The 21,550-nt window shown below is 43.9% G+C and overlaps 1 protein-coding gene across 2 annotated transcripts in view; it reads left to right on the top strand.

The window, feature by feature from the left end:
* LOC128946581 (phosphofurin acidic cluster sorting protein 1-like) overlaps positions 1 to 21,550 on the top strand; it is a 54,934-nt gene that overhangs the window by 947 nt on the left and 32,437 nt on the right. The gene's annotated exons all lie outside the window — the stretch shown is intronic.

Raw genomic sequence — 21,550 nt, forward strand, 5'->3', positions numbered from 1 at the left:
AGGGTGAGCAAAAAACCCGTTCCTGTAGGGCAGCAGGATACCAGCCTTTGTGAAAGGGCTTTACTGGATGAGTGTGTACAGGGAAACTCAGTGACTGTGTGGCCAGATGGGCTGGAGTAGAAATGTTCCGAAATTCTCCAAGCTGCTAGAGAAAGCCTCTGTGATTGTGGTGCCCAAGGGAGTGCTGGGCTCGGCAGGCAGCAGATGTGAAGGAGTTTGCAACATGTGTCTGCTAAAAGCCTGTGTGCGCACCTTTTGATGACACATGCTGAGGCTGTTGTGGGGAGCAGGAAGCAAGTGATCATTTCATAGCTTTAAAGTGACTTGAGGTGTTGTTCATTTGTGGGCAGCTTACTCCCAGGCTGGAATTTGGAGAGCAGGACAGAATTATCAGGTTGACTTCCTGTAGAAAAAATTTGCATATGCAAAGCACAGAGCTTAGTGATGGTGAAGGATGTGCATGTTTCACAAATGGAAGTGCTCCAGGAGCTTGGGAGAGCAGAACTGTTTTGGGTAAACCACGACAGCATGACTGAGAATAGTGAGTCTCAGTGTAGAAGAGTGTAGAAGTGGGTTACACAGGTGGCAGCATGCCAGTGGGTGAGAAGTGATGTGTAATCAGTCTGAAAGTTGTTTGTAGAAGTGGTGTTTGGCCCAGTGAATCCTGTGTCTTGTCACAAGTTTCCATTAGCATTGTGTAGATGCTTGTTCCAATGCACGAGTTCTTTGTGTGCTGCCAGCCCAGGGGGCAGCCATCTGACACAGCTGCTTGCAGGGAATTTCTCTGAAATTCACCTGAAATATCATCTCTGGGGTATCTTCAAACACAGCATCTGCTAAGATGGGAGGAACCTAATGGAAGCTGATTCTTCTTTCAGAGCCATGGCTCTGACATGATGTGCTGTCACTTCTGTAGGTCAGCAGGTCTGGAGAAGCCCTGCCAGTGGCCACAGTGACCAGTGTGGGACTGGTGATTCTGTGTTTTCCAGGCTTTCCTGAGTGAGCAGGTCATGGATAGCACATGTCAGGCAAGTGTTTCAGTTAGCTGAAGGGAGCTCAGGCCCCAAAGCTGAGCTGTTCATGGTGTATCTGTGCACTGTGCTTCCTTATGGCTTGCCTGTGTCCTCTGTCTACTGATCTGCTGGTGTGTGGTGCAGCCTTGATGTGTTCTTCTTCTTCTTCTTGATGTGTTCTTCAAGGCAGGAGCTCTGCTGTACTCTCCCAGTGCCCAGCACAGGTGGTCCCTGCTCTCACTGTGCTTTGGGAGTGGTGGCAGAATAATTTCCATCCATGGGCAGTAATGTCCTTGGGCTTCTCTCTCCCTTATGCGTGTGTAGTCTGCATTTTTTCATACACATGGATATCTGGAGAAAGAAGAACTTTGCACTGGTTTTAATGCTACAGAAGATGTATTTTAATAGAAGATTATAGAAGATATAGATTGTATCTTTATAGAAGATGTCCCTGAGCTCCTTCTTAGGTGTTTGATTTTCTGCAGCTCTGGCTGCTGCAGGAGTGGGGCTGGGCTGGGTCAGCCTTTGTGGGGGTGCTTTGTGCTCGGCTGTTAATGCAGGACAGGTTGTCCAGGCCTTCCAGCTACCAGAAACAGTCTGGGCTTGAATAAAATACAAATGGGCAGTAGGAAGTGCAAGCCCCAGTGCATGGAAGGGTTCAGTAGTGACTGCAGGAGTTTTGGTGCCCTGCAGGAGGATCTTGGCTGTCTGAGCTCAGCTGTTGCCTGTAATGGAAGGGTTTTCTGGCTGAATCAGGCATGTGCCACTGAATGAAGTCCACATTTATTTTTGGAGATTGCCTTGCTCTCTGGATGGAGGTGTCATCTCTCCTGCTGGGGTTTTTCTCTTTTCAGGGCCAGGTTGAGAGGGATCTGTGACCTTTTGATGACCAATCTATGAACTGACTGGGCACAGCCTAGACCCTGCTGCCTTTGGCTTAAGTGGCTGCAGGGGAGGCAGAGCTGAATGTTATGGGCAGTGGGTTATTATGCAGAAAGGCAGAAGGAAGTAAACACCTGGAAATGATACAAAATACTCCTTGCATCTTCAGTGGGGCTGCCCATGGGCTCAGAATGATTGGCTTCCCATCACAGTGCCTTAGAGGGAAAGCAAACCTGCTTAATTGATGCAGGATGTGAAGCACACTTTGGCTGAAATAGCCCATCAATCAGCCTTAACTTCCACTCACAGTTGTCTCAGTAGGATCTTTATGGCAGTGTTCTGAGGTGGGAGTGTCTTTATTGAGATGCCTTGCACGTAGGTCCCCTTAGGGGTAGTAGCAGATTTTCCCTGTGTGCAGAGGCCAGAAGTGAACCAGAGCATTGCCAAGGTAAAATGTCCGTCTGCATCAAGGGAAGGCCTCACTGTGTTCTCATTGTTTTGTGTGTTGGGAAAAAATGTGTCAAAGGACTTGGTGCAAACATGCTTGAGGTCTTGTTATGTCCACATAGTGGCATTTTCCACCTCTTTTAATAGGACTGCTCTTTTTATTTTTTTTTTTTCTTTTAACATCTGAGCGTCCATAAATGTGAGTTCTTAATTAGGAAACAAGATAAGATTGTGTGATTGTGTTCACTTTTTCCATGACACAGCTCCTGTGTTCAGTGCTATGTGGATGTTGTTTCAGTGATAAGTAATCATATTTCTAGTTAGAGGTGAGAGATACAAGTTGTGTTTTGGTTGCTGCATCAGTATTGCTGCAAAGGCAGATTCTACCTGTGCAGATGCTGCTGCTGCAAGGATTGGCACTGAAGAATGGCACTGCAAGGTTTCAAATACCCTGCATTTCATCCACAATGCCTTGTATCTCAGTACAATGCATGAGGAAACATTCCAAGTCTTGCTGCCACCCACACAGTGTGCCTGAACACAGTGTCTTCTGTGTATGGTTGTTAGAAAGGCATTGATTGATGGAAATGCATGTTCTGGGCTCACTTTGTGTGTGTACCTTCAGGATATTACATTCCAGCAGGTGCTCTGGATTCTCTATCATTATAAATTGCAAACTTTTGTTTTGGAGAGTTGCAGCCTAATGAATATGCTCTTGGAATGAGAGCAGTTATTGCAAGTACAACTGGAAGTATCCCAGAGGTGCCAGCTGGGGTGATCCTCTGGAGTTCCATGAGGTGAATGCTCTTGTCTCTGCAGCCCAGCTTTCCTGTTTGGGCAGCCAGTGTCCATTACCTGGTGGAGAGCAGGTTAACACTTTATTTGTGCAGGTGTGGTTGCATGCTTTCCATTGCCTGAGGAATCCTTTCAGTGACAGTTCCTGCCCTGTGGTGTGGAGTGAAGGAACGTGCTCTCCTCTAGCACAGCCACATCAAGGGGCTGCTGTGGGCTCAGGGGTCTGTTCACTCACAGCACAGAGCATTCCCTGTCTTTTCTACAACCCCAAGAGTTTCAAGAGCCTCTGAACTGGGTGTTCCTTTAAGAAATGCTTATTCCAGCTGGAAGAATATGTATTTATCTGCCTGAGATGTTCTTGAGTGGTTTCCTGGGTAAATCAGACATTTTCATGGTAAACTTCCAACCTCAGCAAAATCTGTTCTGTTTGGATAAGCTACAGAGTTGCACCTCTGGGAATGTTAAATGATTCCAGATTGTTCCTTCAGAAGACACTGTGATTCCTTGACAAACTGATGTAGCTTCAGACCCAGAGTGCTTGGGAGAGGCCACAGTTTCTTGTAGGGAAACAGTCTGTTATAACTGGTGATATGCCCTGTTTGAATTATGATTTCCTTGCAGACCTATATAGAAAACAAAATGTTCTAAACAGTCATCAGATTGCTTATTATTCTTAATATCATGAGCTTGGCTACAAGCCTGCAGGATAATATGTCTCATATGTTGTCCACTATCTGTAGCTCTCTGTGGCAGTGGAGCACATCTGGGATTTCTTCTGGCAGTGTTTGGTTTTCCTTCTGAGCACACAATAATTGAGCAGAACTTGGGACAAGTGTGCTCTCCTGATGTGATTGATGGGGGTGAGCTCCTTGCAAAATGTTCATAGTGACTTCCCTGAGGGTTTGATTTTATTTGGAGGACCTGTCATGCTGCATCCCAGCCTTGTTTTCCAGGGCTTCATTCATTAGCCAGGCTGTGTTGCAACAGGTCTCTGATGGTTTATCAAAAATGTTCCATTGTTCTTGCTGTGCTGGGACACCACGAGTGCACATTCCCCTTCTTCTGGCATCCTCAGTCACTCGTGGCTGATCTTTGGCAGCCATGTTGTTGGTGTAGAGCCCACCCTTCTCTGGGATCACCATCCCCAGGGCTTTGTTCTGTCAAAAGAAGGAATTACTGAGCAGCAGCAGCTTACAGGGTTCCCTTAGGGATCCATTCTGTGGTTTAAGTCTGTGCTGATGCTTTTGTGTACTTGTTTGAGCATGGAATGACTCTAGATTGAAAGCCGTGTCTCCTATCAACTTTAAAAGTTGTTTCCAAAGAGAGCCAGAGGTAAAGAACATACTGCATTTTATAGCATGCCAGGTGAGCATATGGCCAGAGCTGTTTTCCAAACACCTTGTGGTGTTATGGCCAGAGCTGTTTTCCAAACACCTTGTGGTGTTATCTTGTCCAAGCTTTCAGCACCCAGCTGACAGGGAGGCTGTGCTTCTGTTTTCGTTTGTTTTGGGGTTTTTTTTTTAACTACATCAAAGCTGGTGAATCCTGTTTTGGGAAACAAGAAGTGAGAGTGTCTTACTCCTCTGTGTGGGATGTGGCAGCAGGAACTTGTCTCAGCCTCTGGGGAAGCAGACAGCTCAAGTGATGCTGCTCTTGTAGCTGGAAGTCTCTTAGCTAAATGAGGCTTTGTTTGGATACTTGAGTACACTCATGGCAGCGTGCTGGGAGCAGAGCTGCAATGTTTCAGGTGCCTGAACACATTGCAACTGTGACTCCAGAGGCCACTCCCTGCTCTGCAGCGTGGTTCAGCCTCGGTGCACACAGCCCACATCAGGCTGACGTTGTCTGCTGCCCTGTTGCAATGCCCTGTCCTTCCTAGTGCTGCCATCTCTCATGTCCTGGTTTGTGCATTGTGGTCTAACTCAGTGAAGGTTCTGGTTAGTAAATTAGAGCTCCTGGTCTATGTTTGTTCTGTGTTCTCCTTATTTACCTACTCATGCTGATCTTTAAACTTCCATTTCTTATCATGTTTCCTATTCTTCAGTGCGAGCATATTTTAAGCAGCATGAGATCCAAAGCCAGGGCGTGTGGGACCATTTCCTGGACAAAAAATGGCCAGGTTCCACACCCAGCTATGTATTTTAATGTATGTATTTACTGGTTTTCTGCATATGTGATAAATAAATTCTTTTCAGTGTAGGCAGTTCAGGATGACAGCAGAACTCATGTCTTTAGTTCCATTTTCCAAAACTGAAAGCTGTTAACAATTAGCTCTTGGACTGTTGCAATGGTAGCAGGGTTAGAATAAGAGTAACTCCCTGGTAAAGGGTTTTGCTACACTTTTCTTTAATAGCTTTCTCTACCAGGAGAGAAGATCCTGTTCCTGCAAAGCCTCTCATTGATTCTTCTGCTGTTTCATTTTCTGTAACAATTAAAGTATCCATATTATTTAGATAAGTATCATTTAGGTTTACATTGTTTATATGCTTTTAGTAGAGCTCCTGTGTATTTAGGATTTCCCTCCATGTTCCTTCAGCTTCTTCTTCTAGTCTCTTTTCTGCCTTATCAATACATTCCCTTTTTTCTCATTGCTCCTTTTCCTCAAAAGCCCTGCCTGTGCCTGTGATACTTTTGACACTGTTCTCACGATTTTTTCCTTGCTTCTGGCTTTACTTGCATACCTGTAATTGAGCAATCTTTCAATCCAAGTCTTAATTTTTCCCTTCTCAAAGTAGTTTGATTTTTTTCTCATAATTTAAAGACTATTCCTTGTGAAGCTGTAAGCTACATCTAGTTCTTGTATGGCTTGTGTTTTTCAGCTGAACTGTGTTCTTGATCTGCTTGGGTTGTTTTTTAATGGCTTTTACATTTCTTCAGTGTTAATGAGTATCAGCTTTTTTCTTCTAGACTTTCTGAACTTCCTTTTATGTGCATCCCTCAAATAAGTCCCATAAGTCAGCATTTCTTTCAGTTCTCTCATACCTTGTGCTCAAGGCTGCTTGTTCCAGATATTCCTTCCTTTCCTGTGTGCTCCTTTGTCAGAAGCAGAATCTGAATGTCCTATTTGGATTTCACCTCCTGTGTGTATGAATAATTTATTAAATTTCTCCTTGATGTTTGTCAAGTCCCTTGACATTTCAAGCTTTTCTTCCCTTGCCTCTTATGTTCCTTAACTTCCAGTCAGACAAAAGGGCAACATTCCCATTGCTCTGCAGTTACACTGTGTTCATCTCATCTGTGTGTTGCTGAAATGTTAATATTATTTGGAGGTGATTTTAGCTGTTGCTGTTTTGATTTGTGGAAGGATGGACAAGTCAGCCTTGTTTCAGGCTCCTGCTCCACCCACAAGGATCTGAGCAGGAAACTGCATTGCACAGACACTGGTTATTAACAGCTTTTGTTGATGAAAAACCTAAGAACAAATGTGCCAGCTTTGGTAAGAGTCACTCTTTTGGGTGAAGAATCTTAACTGCGCAATTCTTTAGAATTAAATTTTTTTTAAATGTAATTTTTTTTCTCAATTTTTGAAGAAGCCTCAAAAACAGATGTCCATGCTGGTTTGAGACTCTTTCACGGGCTCCTGTTGCTTCAGTGTGTTGTCCCAGGTGTAACTTAACCCGGTGCAATGTTCTGAGCCTGCAGGGATTCAGCTCTCAGGTGCCTGCCAGATCGAGATAAGAGCAGAGGAAGTGGAAAGGATGGCAATCTTGTGTCCCTGCTACTTCAGGAGTAGCAATGTAATGAAATGTGAACTCTGCATTAAGCATGAGTAGGAAAAGTGTTAACTACACTTTAGGGAGGCTGCTGTGTGGCATGATTGCTTTTTGCCAGTGTGTGTGTGTAGATCTTTACCCTGTGGACAATGGAAGCAGTCGGTGTGTATCAGTGACCTAACGCTGACCTCATTTCACCGCTTTTCCCAGCCTGGCTGCCTTGGCACAGCAGTCTTGGAGGTGTATCCCTGCACACTCTGCCAGGTGATGAGTGTGAGAGTGTGGTCTGTTCTGCACCCCCATGAGCACTTTCTCACTCGTTCAAAGCTGCTTGTCACCGTGTCTGAAGCACTTGTGCTTTCCTTTCTGCAGAGAAGGCTGCGAGTGGTGTTTTTGTAATCACCGATGCTTTGTGGTGGTTACTTCATTAACACATTTTATTTTAGCCTGGAGACTGAGCGAACTGTTCAGCAGCAGGGCCCTGACAGGCTCGGAGCAGGCGTGGTGCTTTTGCACCTTGACTGCTGCTCTCTGCTCAACTGGCGCTGCTGCAGCTTTTGTTAAAGCAGCCTTGGATTTGGGGACAGCTGGTGCAGCAATTCTGCTGCATATGGAGGCACAAAATTTCAAAATCTGTTACAATTGTGCAGAAAGTTCCCTGATATTGGCCATACTGTTGCTGATGCCTAATTTCAGCATGGCTAAAATGCTCTGGAGAAGATCAGCGTGCTGCTGCAGACTTCCACTACTTCTTGTCTGCCCTGAGATGGCTTTTGGGTAGAACCCCAGTGCACAACTGGAAGTTTTAACACAGTGATTTTAAAGCAGTGGCCAGGTAAAGATGGGGTGTGTCCCACCTAGTGTACCCCTTTTGTTGCCTAGAAAAGATAATTTTAAAAGTTCAGCGTGTTACCACTGCCCTGTGGATTGGTTAGTAAGCTCTTTTTAAGGTTTCTGGGGGGGCTGTTACACATCAGCAACGAATTTGGTCATGTGCTCTTTGCTAAACAAGCAAAAGTTTGAAAATATTGTTTGAAAATAAAGCAGAAAGATGACCTTGTGGTTAGGACACTGAAGTGAGGCTTAGATTCAGATCTGAAGTTGCTTGCTCTTCTAGTTGAGGTATCCCTTTCCCTCCCTGAAGCCACAGCTATGACTCACGTTCCTGTTCTCCCTACTTTGTTCACAGCTGTTTCCATGCCACAGTGTTGCCTTTTTCTTGCATGTGATAGGGAGAGAAACCACCTGAGAGTGAGAGCACTGGCAGAGTTTGCTTTGCTGCCAGATGGGAATCCCCTGGGAGCTGCTGGAATCTAGCTGAGATTTGGGGAGCAGTGTGTAGAAATGATTTGGACTTTCTGCTGAGGTTTTAAGGGCTTTGTGCTGAGAAAAGAAATAGCTCCTGGTTGAGGCAGTGAGTATCTGCACAGCTTGCAGTGAACATGAGAGAGGCTGATGGCTGTGTGACTGGGGGGAATGCTGTGCATGCTGGGCCGGGGTTCAGGCTGCTGGGGCAGATCCCAATGCATCCCCAGGAGATGCTTCTTGACAGTGTCCTTATTATCTGGAATTGAGCTTGTGTGACAGGACATGCCAGGAGGCTGTGGCAGAGCCTCACATCCTGTTGTGGTAGATGCTGCATGATGTGCTGCAGTGAAATGTTGCTTGTTTTGTGGGGGTTTTACTCTGTGCTTTGGAGGGGGAAGCAGAGGTGAAGGATTCATCCAGCAGTTTAAAAGTGGCAGTGACAGATTAAATCTTATGTCTCTGCCCAAATCCAGATTTAGAGTTGAGATCTGGATTGCATCACTCTAAGAGCAATTAAGTCTTGCTGTAGCAGGGCCTAGAAAATGTAGTTATGTCACTGCAAGTCTCCTGTTCACACAATGGGACAACACTTGCTTGGTTTGTCCTCAATTAATTTTCCTTTTTATTTTTTGTCACTCCTTCCCAAATATTCGGGTATTGTGAACAACACTGCCAATGAGTTGTAGCCTCACACAGAAATCTGCTAGGAAATTACACAATGTCTGTCCAGCTCTCTCAACTTCTGATCCATTTGCCCACTTTTGTACTGTCTTGTCATGGGCAACTGCCCCAAAGAACCATATTTCATAAAATCTGTGGTTAAAGGGAGCTTGGAGGTCCTGTTGGGTCCCCTGTGGTGGAGAATTGACTGTATTCCAATCCCCTGTTTGCTGCCTGGCTGTGCTGTGGAGGTAACTCAGCCATCCTCAGGGCTTGCTGTCTTTTTCTAGTGGGATGGGATTGAGAATCTGGAGGGGGAAAGGAGGAGAGAAGGCAGCCTGGAAAAAGCTGATATGAGTGCAGGAAAGGGGGTGGGAGAGAAGGTGCATTTTCAGGCTAAGCTGTTTCAGCTGTGTTCTCTCCAGTGATGCATCTGTGTGGGTTTGTGGTGTGAAAAGATGCAGAGTTGAGAGATTGATTTCAAGGAGTCTGTTTCATTCATGGTTTGTGCAGCAAGGTGCACTTGCTCCCTGCATAGGTAAATGTGCCTTTAAATCCATGAGTAGGAGGCAAAATTAACCCAAAATTAACACTCCTCTCAAACAATTGGAGTAGGAACAGTTTAACAGCCACCCACTTGCCTTGTAACTTCTGCCTACTCACAGCCCAGGCAAGAGGAGGGAAAGGAAATCTCTTAACCTGATTATTGTTTGTGACTGCAGGAAGCAATCCAGTTACAGCAATACTTTAATCCTGACACTGTTGGATCCCACTTAGAACAGAGAAATCTTGGTTTCATACCCTTGCAGGCAGGGATGTGGTGCCTGTAAAGAAAATCATCAAACCTCCCCTTGCCTTGGCCTGAAGAAACTGTGATGAGGCTCCACACTGAGCACTTGGAGCTTGTTGAAAGAGCATGAGAACAGTTGGCCCCAAAATTTGAGTCCTGTCTATCTGTCTAGGTAAGGAATGATTACCTTTGTAGATCTGAGTGTCTTTTGGGGGAAGTTTGAAGCTTTTAGCAGATCCTGATAGTTGTGCACTCATGGGAAGAGGAATCTTGAAAAGCATTTTCCGAAGACCACTTCTGCCATGGTTATTTCTCCTCTGGTAGCTGGCAGAGATGTGAGATTAGGGAAGGAACCAGGCTGTAGGCTGTGACAAGGGAAATGCTGTTCTTTGGGTGAGATGCAAAAATGCAGAATGGTGGGGGGTGGACTGGCAGGAGTGGCCACATCCCAGCTAAACACAGCTGTGAGCAGAAGGCAGAATAGGTATTGACCCCTAGATTATTTTCTTTTTGAGAAATGATGAGGCACTTGTCTTGTGTGCAGTCCTGATTGTAGCAACAAACACTCCTGTTGACATGAATATGAATAGGTTTCAGGTCCCAAGTGACCAAAGGTTTATAACTCTGCTTAATTACAGCCTAATTTTTTTCTAATACTGTGAGAGTAAATGACTTTTCAAGGAGACCTGACTGTGAGATGTGCACGATATTGGAACTCTCTTTGGGAAAAAGGCAAAATTAAATGGATCAAGGTTTAAAATCCAGGCAAAATTTGTGTGAGAGAAGCTCCCTGGTCTGTGCCTTTAGAGTAGGTGTGTTTTCAGGCCAGACAAAGTTTCCATTGAGGTTGGCAGTGTTCAGTGTAAATGTGTCCTAGGGTGGTTACAGAACATCTTCCTTGTGACATCAGTGCTCCAAAGGAGATTATGAAGAGGAAGTGTAGAGTTACATGGTGTTTTGCCAGCACTAATTATACATTTTACTGTATAAATAAAACAGGTGAAGTTTCAGAATTCAGTTCCTGTTATCCAGAATAACCATTTGTTGCTGGTGGCTCTCTGGAAGGATCCCTGAGTTGTTGACAGTGCAGGTGAATTCATATGTGAAACAGTTTCTCTGTGTAAGGGCAGACAGCAACATGGGGGAACTTCCTCAGAAGCAGCAGGTAGAACAACAAATGCTGAAAAAGGGAATCTCCTAAAAAGAAGGAAGGAAGAGAATAAAAGAGAATAGAAGAGATTAAAAAAGGAAAAGAGATTGGTTGGTGACAGGGTGAGGATTTTTAGATGTATCTTTTGAGTTTCCTGGTTCTTACTTGTTGACTATGAGAAATGAAGCCATTGAAGGGAAAATAACTTGGTTCTTTCTGGGCCTGAGATAATCTCAGGCTGCCTCAAAGAAGACTTTTAAACAACTTCTTCTTCCCTTATTTTTGCAGCAGGAAATATCCCTACAAATTAAGTATTATATGGGACAAAAATGGAGGAAAACTTTTCCTATCCTATTGAACTGAAAGACATCTTGCAACTGTGTCATTAATTGTATAACTGTGACAACTGTCAGCACTGCAGAAACTCAAGCCTGTGCCATTTGCTTATTATTTCCCTGGTTCTCACAGTTCTTAATTTTTTACTACATCTTAAAACATCTGGGTTATGTAAAGGACAGGAGAGGCTGAGTGAAAGCCAGCCATGTTTTGTACTTGCTGATTTTCTTCCTTTCCTATTTTCAGGCTTTGTATTACCTTGAGATTTCCCATTTTTCAGCTTGTAAGGATTAAGCCTTCATGTTTAGGATTAAATAAAAGGGGTGTTGAGGGAAGGAGTGTGTTCTATGCTTGGTGACATTGGTTTGTGCATGGACAGCCTGCAATGTTTGGGAGGAGAAGCAGCTCCTGAGCAAACTGCTCATGGACTAGATCTGCTAATGACAGATGGTTTGGGGTGGAACTGCCTGGTAGTAAAATGACCAGGCCAGTGAAACAAGATAGCAGAGAGATTTTTGGGGTTTGGGAATTTGCATGAGGTTTCATAGAACTGATTCAAAAGAGCTTTTCAGTCTTGTGCTGTGTTGCAGCTCACACTGCCAAAGTTGAGCCATTGCCAGTCTGAGATGCCCTGAGTTTGGTTTTGACTCGTTGTCTGAAGATTTACTGACTGAAACACATTGATTTGTTGCTTGTGCTGAGTTTCACCACAACGTTTCACTGTCATTAAATTGCCCCAATGGAAGATAAACTTAAAGCAAATTCACCTAACAGAATGCTTCCTTTGCTCTGATTTACACCAGCTTTGCCTTGGGGAGTGAACCTGATAAGCTCTCTTGCAGTATTATGTGGGTATACAACAAATAGGCCCTAAATATGATTTATTTTTTTATGTGGGTATACAATAAATAGGTCCTAAATATGATTTATTTTTTCTTCTCTAATGGAGGGCCTTGAGATATTAGGAACTAGGAAAAATCCTGCTCTCCCATGTGGATATCCCTGAGAACAAAAGTGTTTAGAGTTCCCTAGGAGCCACAGCAGTATTTCTTCCTTGCTTTCCTGTCTTCCCTGCCCTTGCAGAATTTGGCATGTGCTTTCTGTTGCAGTGATAGTAGGAGGTTTCTTGTAAAGCTTTGTGATTATTAAAGGCAGGCTTTGTTTTCTTTTTACTTTGCCTGCAGAGGTTGTGCTTTGGAGGATTGTCATCCTCTGAATAGCAAGGCTAGCAGCTTTCTTCTTCTTAAGAATAAAGATCTAATTTTGAAGATGTATGCAGATTTTGCACTGAAGGAAGATAGCTAATAAAATAAGGAATTTTCAGTGTATTTCTTTGTGGCTGCAGCTACTAGATGAAATGGATGAGAGGCTCCTAAATCATTTGTGTGTTGTGAATTACTGGGCCACATCCAGTGATAAAACTGGGTGTAAAATCCTGCTCCTAACTCCAGGCAATTCTGGAGGCCACAGGTCCATATCATAACAGAACTGAGAGAGCTGCACTGTGAGGTGTGTGGTTGAGTTTCCCCCCTGTCCTTTCAGATGCATTTCAGGCTGTTTCTCAATGGCTCTTGGCAGACTTCCAGCCTCTTGCTGCCTTGCTCAATCATCTGCAGTGTGAGTAGTTTAGTAACACACCAAGAGAATTACAGCAAGCATGAAGTGGTGTGGCTGCCTTGTGTGAAATATTCTGCTGTGCCCTGGGAGTTCAGATGGAAAATCTGCCTGGAAATGGCTTTTGGGCTTGCTGGTTAGTATGAGTTTGAGTGCAAATCCACCACTAACTCCCAGCAGCTGGAGATAAGTTTGTAGTAGTTGTTTTCTCTCTGTTGAGTGAGTTTTCTCACAAATCCAAAGGAGAATGGAGTAATGTGGCATGAATGCTGAGGAGCTGCCCCTTTGTAGAAGAGTTCTGCCTTTTTGGGACTCCCTGGAGGTACCAGCTGCCAGAGGGCAAAAAGAGGATGTGCTGAAAATCCAGACATGGCTACTGGAAGGATGCAATGCTTTTCATTTCCTCAGCTATGGTGGCTGACTTCCATCTTCTCTTCCATGGATCTGGTTTTGTGTGGTTTGGTAGAGAGGAAACAATCTGCCAGCTTTCCAGCATTTTCTAAGGCAGCTGTCAGTCCGTGGGTAGGTGGGCAGAAATGCCAACTTTGCAGGCATGACCACCCCTCATCTTTACTCCTCCCTGTCAGGAAATATCTTCCACTGCTCTGTCCTCCCTCCTTGTTTTCCCAGAAGAGATGGGAAGGATCCACTAAAGTAACTATCTCTGACTGGAGAGGCTTCTGGAGGGCTAGGTAGTTATAAATGTTGTTTCTCAGAAAAGGAAAACCAAGATTTCTGAAGCCACTTCCTCTCAGTTGCTACTTCCCTGGGAATATGGAAAAAAGAAAAGCTCTCTGCACCCCTTCTGGAAGTTGCCTGAACATTTGGCTGACTCTGGTGTGGAGCAAATCCTGCAGATGTTCTACAGGTGCTGGGGGAGTTAAGATATTTACAGTTCAGATATCACAGAATCCCCTGAGCTGTAAGGGATCCATGAGGATCATCAAGTCCAACTCCTGACTCCATATAGGACAACCTAAAATTCTCAAACTTGTCAAAACTCAAAATTGTTCACTGTGAGGGTGAATAGCCCAGAGAAGTTGTGGATCCCCTGTCCCTGGAAGTGCTCAAGGCCAGGCTGGATGGGGCTGTGAGCAGCTGTGCCTGCCCATGGCAGGGGAGTGGGAACAAGGTGATCCTCCAACCCAAACCAGTCTGATTCTGTGATAATTGTCCCCATGTCTGAAGAACATCTTGTCACTCCCTGGCTGTATGTCAGTTCAGGATGGGAACCAGAGCTCTCCAAAAAATTATAACTGTTTGTAGGTGTAAAGATTTTGGTGCTGTTTAATGCAACGATGACCTTGAAGTTGTTGAGCTTCAGTGCTGAATTTGGCTTCCATGAATGAATGCAGGACATCAGGCTGCTGCTTTGTCTTTCTGTTACAAGAACTTGCATCTCATATCTGAGGTGCTTTTCAGCTCTGCTGCCTTTTTTATTCTGTGGACATACATCACAAAACAGGAGGTAATTTCAGAGATGGCTTGACAACAGCCCAGGTTTTGTTGCTTGCTGATAAAAGATGGATGCTGATAAACCTCCATTCCTCAGGGTTTTTTTTTTTTTGTAGGGGGGTAGAATATAAGAAAATAAAGATAGCATAGAAAGTAATCTTACCCCTAAGGAGTTGCAGCTGGGCCAATTATCAAAGATTAGTAACAGACTTGACTTTAACAGGCCACAGCTGTAACCAGTGAGAAAAAAGAGGCTATAAAAGAGTGGGGTGGCTGGGTGAGAAGGGAACTGGGGTCAGTGGCTGCTTTGTGAGAAGAAAGAGTCAGTGCTCTGAGGAGCTGCCCATGAGAAACATCAAGGAGGTATGGAACTTTTGTGATAAAGAGACAGCGGCATGGAACCCCCGCAATAAGATGACAACAGTTTTTGGTGTGTTGCCATTTCTTTTTTGCCAGAGCAAATATGTTGTTTGTCTGTGCTCTATAGGAGGTCAGGCCAGCCAGACCTAAAAGACTTATGGCCCTCCTAATCTTAAAAAAAAAATGGAAGAAAACTCCAATGGGAAGTCTTACGTGCTGAGGTTTAGAAGCTTACATAGTAGATGTGAGCTGAATGTTGGATGTAATATGAATGGTTTTCTCATAAGTATCTTTTCAAATATCAACTTGCTGGGTTGTTTTTTTCTTTTTCCCCAAAGAGCATGATTTGCATGGCACCTTTCATGGGCTGTAGTGCAGGTAGCTGGGATGCATGACCCAAAGCTGTTGTGTGAGCTCTCAACACAGCACAGCCAGCCTTGACAGTGGAAATTGTGCAGCAGGGTGCAGGATTCAACACAGGACAAAATAGGTGAAATAAAAGTACTCAAAAAAAGCCGACAATACTTGAGGAACTGAGGTGTGTTGAGGGAGAGAAAGGTGACAGGCACCCCTGAGTGGCTAATTGCTGTTGTCTTATCTTAACTGGAAGCCTTGCATGCCTTTCTGCTGGGTGATATGTATGGTTGGCATGACAAGTGCTTCCTGGGGGTGATTCATGCCTTGATTGGGTTCCTTCAGAAGAAGGTGGGATGTCCCGTTCTCTGCTGTTTTTAATGGCCTGGAAAGGCTCGGGATGGCCTTGGGGCAGCCCGCACTCCAAAGGACAAAAGGAGTCTTCAGGTTTTTCAGTCTTCAGTGTTGTTTATTAATTCTTATCTACAGTATTTTCTCCCGGCCGACAGAAGGCCGCACAGCACGTAAGCCATGAGCACACTGAGTGCCCTCGGGGCGGTCACTTGTCTTTATACCCAAAACTACGTATAAGATATTTACCTTTTCTCCCCAATACCTTTCACCCTTATTGACAAGTGCACATTCAGTAAGAACCAATCTCAAAGTGTCACCACCACCACAAAAGATGGACGACTAGAAGAAGAAGAAGGACAGGACACGCCCTAATTCCTCCATCTTGTCTCCCTAGAATCCCCCTGTACCAAGATTCTAAAACCTGTGTTTTCACTCTATAATTAATCTATCCCTTCACCATTTATCCCCGTGGGATCCTCCCATCCTCATACAGGTGTTGTCTCCCGTGCAGGATCAAACTCCAACCACCAGACACTTCTGGCAACATTCCAGGACCTCCGAGCCCCCCAAGGGTGGTCTCGGTGACTCTGCACATCAGGAATGTTGTGCTGAGTTCCCACAGTGGGAGAGCTTTGTTCCTTTCTCAGGCCCAGCTCCAGATCCCCTCTGCTTGGGCTCAGCAGGGACACCTGCAGTGGCACAGATTGGCAGCTCAGCCTCACAGCTCTGCACTGGTTCCAGTACATGCCTGGTTATGTGAGGAGCTGGCTCAGTGCTGGAAGGAAACAGCTCATTGTGTTTTAGGTTGTTCTCTGCTGGATGAACAGGCTGAGTCAATGTGGCACGTGCTCAAACACACAGTGCTGCTTGGGAAGCACAGGGAGGGAAGGATACCATTGTATGTGCAGGGTGTCTTGATGAAGGAAAGAATGATGAATTTGACTTTATGTTTTTAGAAGGTTTATATTGTGTTTTGTTTTTTTTAATTTTTAATTATTTATTTTGGTTTTTTTTTTTATTTTGGGGTTTTTTATTTGGGTGGTTTTTTTTTTTAATTTGGGGTCTTTTTTAATTTGGGGTCTTTTTTAATTTGGGGTCTTTTTTATTTGGTTTTTTTTTATTTGGTTTTTTTTTATTTGGTTTTTTTTTATTTGGTTTTTTTTTATTTGGTTTTTTTTATTTGGGTTTTTTTATTTGGGGTTTTTTATTTTGGGTTTTAAATTTTTTTTTTGTTTTGTTTTTTTTAATTGTTTTTATTTTGTTTTTTTATTTTGGGTTTTTTATAATTTTTTATTTTGTTTTAATTTTTTTATTTTTAATTTTTAAAATGTTTTTATTATATTTTTATTTTTAAAATTTTTTAAATTCTATTTTTGAATATTTTTATTTTATTCAATTTATTCAATTTTTAATTTTTTAATTTAATTTTTTAAATTTTTTAAATTTTATTTTTAATTTTTATTTAATTTAAAATTTTATTTATTATTATGCTATACTATACTAAAGAATACAGAAAGGATACTTACAGAAGGCTGAAAAGATAACAATGAAAACTTGTGACTCTTTCTGCAGTGTCCCAACACAGCTTGGGCCCAATTGGCCAATGAGTGAAAACAACTCACACCAGAATCCAATGGAACAATCACCTGTGGGTAAACAATGTGTTTGGAACACCTTCCACATGTGAGCATAATACAAGAGAAGCAAATGAGATAAAAATTTGTTTTCTTTTTTCTCTGAGGCTTCTCAGCTTCCCAGGAGAAGAATCCTGGGTGAAGGGATTTTTCAGAGACTGTGAACACCACAAGATACAGCACTGGGTTCTGGTGATGGGAATTGGTTCTCCAGCTCCCTGCCTGCACCTTCTGAGAGGAATTGTCAGTGTTTCCAAAGAAGTGGGGTGTTACTTGATTTCTGTGAGCATCTCTGACAAGGGCCTGAAAATGAGCCTGGTGAGGAATTATCCAGGCTCCTGGTTGTGGGCAGTAAATGTTCCTCACCCCAGGTGTGTCTGCTCCATGCTGCCCTTTGTGTGCTCTCTGATGGGCACAGCCTGGAGCACAGAGGCCACAAAATGGAGCCATGCTGTTTTATCTCTGGGAGAAAGGCAGTGGTAGAAGGAAAGGTCATTCTGACTTAGTGCTGGTGTAAACAGATTAAACCCTCCTCTTTATTTCTTCACTATTTGTTTTTCCTTTGATTAATGTGGGTAGATAGCACTCCTTACATTTATCCTTTTACATGGATAACTGAGTAGAATAAGGTATTTCTCACTGAGTGCCAGTTCTAATGGGGATGTTTTCAGGTGTTCTCTTCCCTGGCACATTTTTCCAGGCGACTCCTTAAAGAAAATTCTCTGCAGGGATGGAAATATGTCTCCAACTGAAAAAAAATAAAATCTTCCAAAAGCACCAAAGCTCAGTGAAGTTGCACTGAAGTGTAGGGATTCCCAAGGACATTGCTTGTGTGTGTGTATGTGAGAAATCATCCTTTCTCTTTGTGTTTGAAGCTGTTACAGAGTTTCTAGTGCACAGAGGTGTTTTAAGCCCAAATTGCCATGGTGTATCTGGGGCTCCAAGTAAACATCATTCAGCAAGTGGATGGCAGGGAAATTCCCAGGGCTTTGCAATCTTTTGCTAGAAACAATTTCACCAGGGGTGCAGCTCTCAGTCAGGGGTGTGTGCTGGATAAATTATCAGTAGTGCTCAGATACCAGCTTTATCTAAAACAGTGCAAACTGAAGAAACAAGTGCCAGAAGCAGCTAACAAATACCTCCACAGTCTTTGTTCTAGGATTGAAATCTTCCCTTTAAGCCTTTCTTTTTGCAGAGGGGTTAACTGACCTTGAGTCTGAAACCCAGGGCTGCAGTGTCTGTGAGCAGCTGTTCTTTGAGCAGATAATACAAGTGTGTGGGAGACTGGCTCAGCCTGCCTTCTGAGGAGTAAGCAGCATTAATCTGGGGAGGTGGAGGGCTGGTTCATGCACAGGTGTGCCCACAGAGCCTGCTCATGGAGACCCAGGGACAGGTGCCCTGTGCTTTATGTAGCCATCCAACATCCAAGGTGTCTGTAACAGATGCAGAGCTTCTCATAGTCATGTGCTCCATCTCTGTCCTCAGAGTTTGGTTGTCACCTGTATCTTCTGGATTTTTCTTTCATATTTCACAGCTGTTCACATTACTGGGTTAAATCTCCTTTCTTGCAGGAAGAGTTAAACCACAGATCTTAGGTTTTGTCTGTGCACAATTGGGGTTTATTATGTTTCACCTGTGTTCAGTTGCAGAGTTTTGGCATCCCACAGTATCACCAAAGGTGAGTCTGGGCTTGCTGTCAAATCAGGACATTCCAGAGGGAGGCAAAAGCCCCACTGACAGAAATGTGAGTGGTGGATTAATCTCTTGTTTCTGTTGGAATAATTTGATCTTTCTCTGTGGTGTTCCAAGCAGTCAGAGGGGCTGACAAGAGCAATTGCATTAAGCCTGCTTAACCCTTGCTAATGCTGTGAGCCAGAGAGATTGCAGTATTGTCTGACTGAGGCTTAAGCCACTTGTTTAATATCAGGTACTTGAGTTCAGGTTTTGAGAGAGGATATAAACAAGAAGAAAGGGAAAACACCCAGTTTTATTTCTTTGATTTTTGGAAAATGCTGGAAGGTGCTTCAACTTATTGTCAGCATTTATAAAGTAGTTCTGAGGATTAATCACTCAGGTAGGTCTGGTTTGATGTTTTTGTTGCCTGTTGTGCTGAAGCAACACAGGCTACTTTTTAACAGAGAAAAATCTGTGCTGCACACCCCATGTGTGCTGCTCTCCAGAGTGTCATTCTGTCAAATGGAAAAACTTGGAGAATCCATCACAATGGCAGCTCAATGATCTGCCTTGCAGTACCTTCCCAGCTTGGCTTTGCTGGATGCTGAGCCTGCACTGGCCATGCCAGCTGTTCTGCTGTCCCTTGGAGATCTTCCATTCATAAGATTGAGCTGGGCTGATCTTACTTAGGCTTGCAGTCCTGCTGCCAGCAAACTGGGCAGCTGGCTGTCCTCCAGGTGCTGAAAGGGCTTTGCTGTCAGAGTGTTCTGAGTGTGGTGGTCTCTGGTGACATGGAGTTGTGGAGTTGCTCTGGCAACCTGCATGGGTTTCCTCAAGCCCCTGCCTGGTTTCTGGTTTGCAAATTGGCTTTGTTATTCATCCCACTTTGGAGAAGGGACGCTGTGGGCTGGGCCTTGGGGCAGTTTGCCTGCTGGAGAAGCAAAGCAGCCTCTGAAAAGGTGGGGGCAGAGAGTGGTGCCTGCCTGCCTTCCCTCCAGCTGGGCACACCAACCAGAGCCTCTGCCACTCTGCAGCCTCCCTGTTGCCTTGGCTTGCTTATTCCTGCTGTACTTGTAGTTCAAAAGTTGTTGTGTCCTGGCCCCATTGCATTAGGTCAGACTGATTTGAAAACCCTATGCTGTTTTCATTTTAAGTGAAAAGATATTGATAACTTAAGCAGAAACATTGCTTTAAAGCAGTGCTTGCTTCAAGAGAGCTCATTCCTCTGAAGTTCATTTGAGTTTAACATAGTTCAAAAAAGGCCTTGAGTGAAGCCCATGGAAAGCAGAACTTTCCAAGCTTTTGAGGTAACTCAGGGCCTGATGCTTCCTAGCTGGAATTCCATCCCACACCCTGGAACATGCAGCCTGTGCAGAACTGTCCCTTTCCCTGTGAGCTCAGTGTTGCAGCACTGTTGGCTCCACATTCTTGAAAATTTTCTTCTTGAAGCTCCACACCTTCTCATGAGGATGCCCACAAGGTCTTGCGTGATTCTCTTTGGGTGTGAAAATGTGAAAGGGAGAAAATGAAACTTCCTCTTTTATGTGGTTAGCTTCTAACAGGTAAGCAGCCTAAATAATTAAGTGCAATACACAGCTCTAATATAGGATAATTAAGGGTTGGAGAGGGATAAAATTATCTTTTTTTTTTCCTTTTAAATAATATTTTAAACACATCTTTTTATAATGATGCATCATGGGTTATTATATGCATATCTTGATTGAAATTTTCTCAGGATCTGATCACCCATCCCAGCATAATAGTCTTGTTTTCCTGCCCAGCACTACTGCATGCTTAGTGTTCAGGGCAAGCTAAACATGAAGTGTCTATCAAAAGCTGTTCCAATTTTTGTTTTCACTCTTACAGGTTCTGCATAACTGATATCTTGATTAAAATATAAATCATGTAGTTTTTTACCATTTATGTGAAGTTTAGTAGCAAGTGGAGAGAAAAAGATAAGCTTAGGGAAATGCTACTTAGAGTTCCATATGAGCAAGAGGTGCTTTTATTTTGGGCTTGATATGTGCTTGGATCATGATCATAAGAGTTTGAAGTTGGAGGTTCTGGACTGTGGACAGCAGAAATGCCTTTATATTGTCCCAGTCATGTGGTTCACTTAAAGTAACTTTTGACTTAACTTTTCACAGCCTTGAGCCTGAGATGTTCTGGGTATTATTGTATGTCTCTGATAAAAAGAACAGAGAAGCAAATATGTGCTCAGGACTGGGATTGTTGCAGAGCTGATAGTGATCTCAGAAACCACAGGAGTGTCATGTTCCTCAGTTCCTAGATGGATATGCCTTGGAATGCCTGTGTGAAGTGCTCCAGGGCATTATGAAGCTGCAGCCTGCCTGCTGCAGAGACCATACATGGAGAAAGAGGAGCTGTTTATTGAATGGTAGCACGAGTTCTGATCTTCAGCCTGGCACAGGGCTGTACATGTCAGTGTCTGTGCAGTTTACTCACTGTGAAGAGGGAGTGTGTGGGGAGCTCTGGCACACCTGATTTGGGTTTTCAGCCCCCCTTGGGTCGCCTGGGTGCCACAAACCCACCTGAGTATCCATGCTCAGACTGCTGTGGAGGTGATGAGAAATGCAGAAAATGAAGGGAGACTGGGGGTGATGCTGGGGGCACAGAATTGCTTTTACTTGTTTCTACCTTTGCTCTTTGAAAGTAATCTTAAATATTTGTATTACATCTCATTGCATTCTGTGTCTTACTTGCCAAGACTGGTTGCCTTAGTCACCAGGGCTGTGGTAACTAGGACAACAAGATGAAGCAGGCAAATGTAGAAATAATGGTAATAACTTTCTCAACTCTTCCTGCAATTGGCTTGTATGAACAAATATCCTGCATGTGGGTGACTTGTGTCAGCAGTCTGTTCTCCCTTTCTGCCTGACACATGCTGAAATCCTGCAGGTGACACTGCCCAAATCCAGCTGTGCTGGTGCCCTCCTGCAGCTGGAATAAACCTGTCAGGGCCATGTGAATGTTGCTGTCCATTTCCTTCC

This window comes from Melozone crissalis, unplaced genomic scaffold (assembly GCF_028551555.1).
Source record: "Melozone crissalis strain CALT ecotype California unplaced genomic scaffold, PUWL_Pcris_2 ptg000081l_1, whole genome shotgun sequence".
NCBI lineage: Eukaryota > Metazoa > Chordata > Aves > Passeriformes > Passerellidae > Melozone > Melozone crissalis.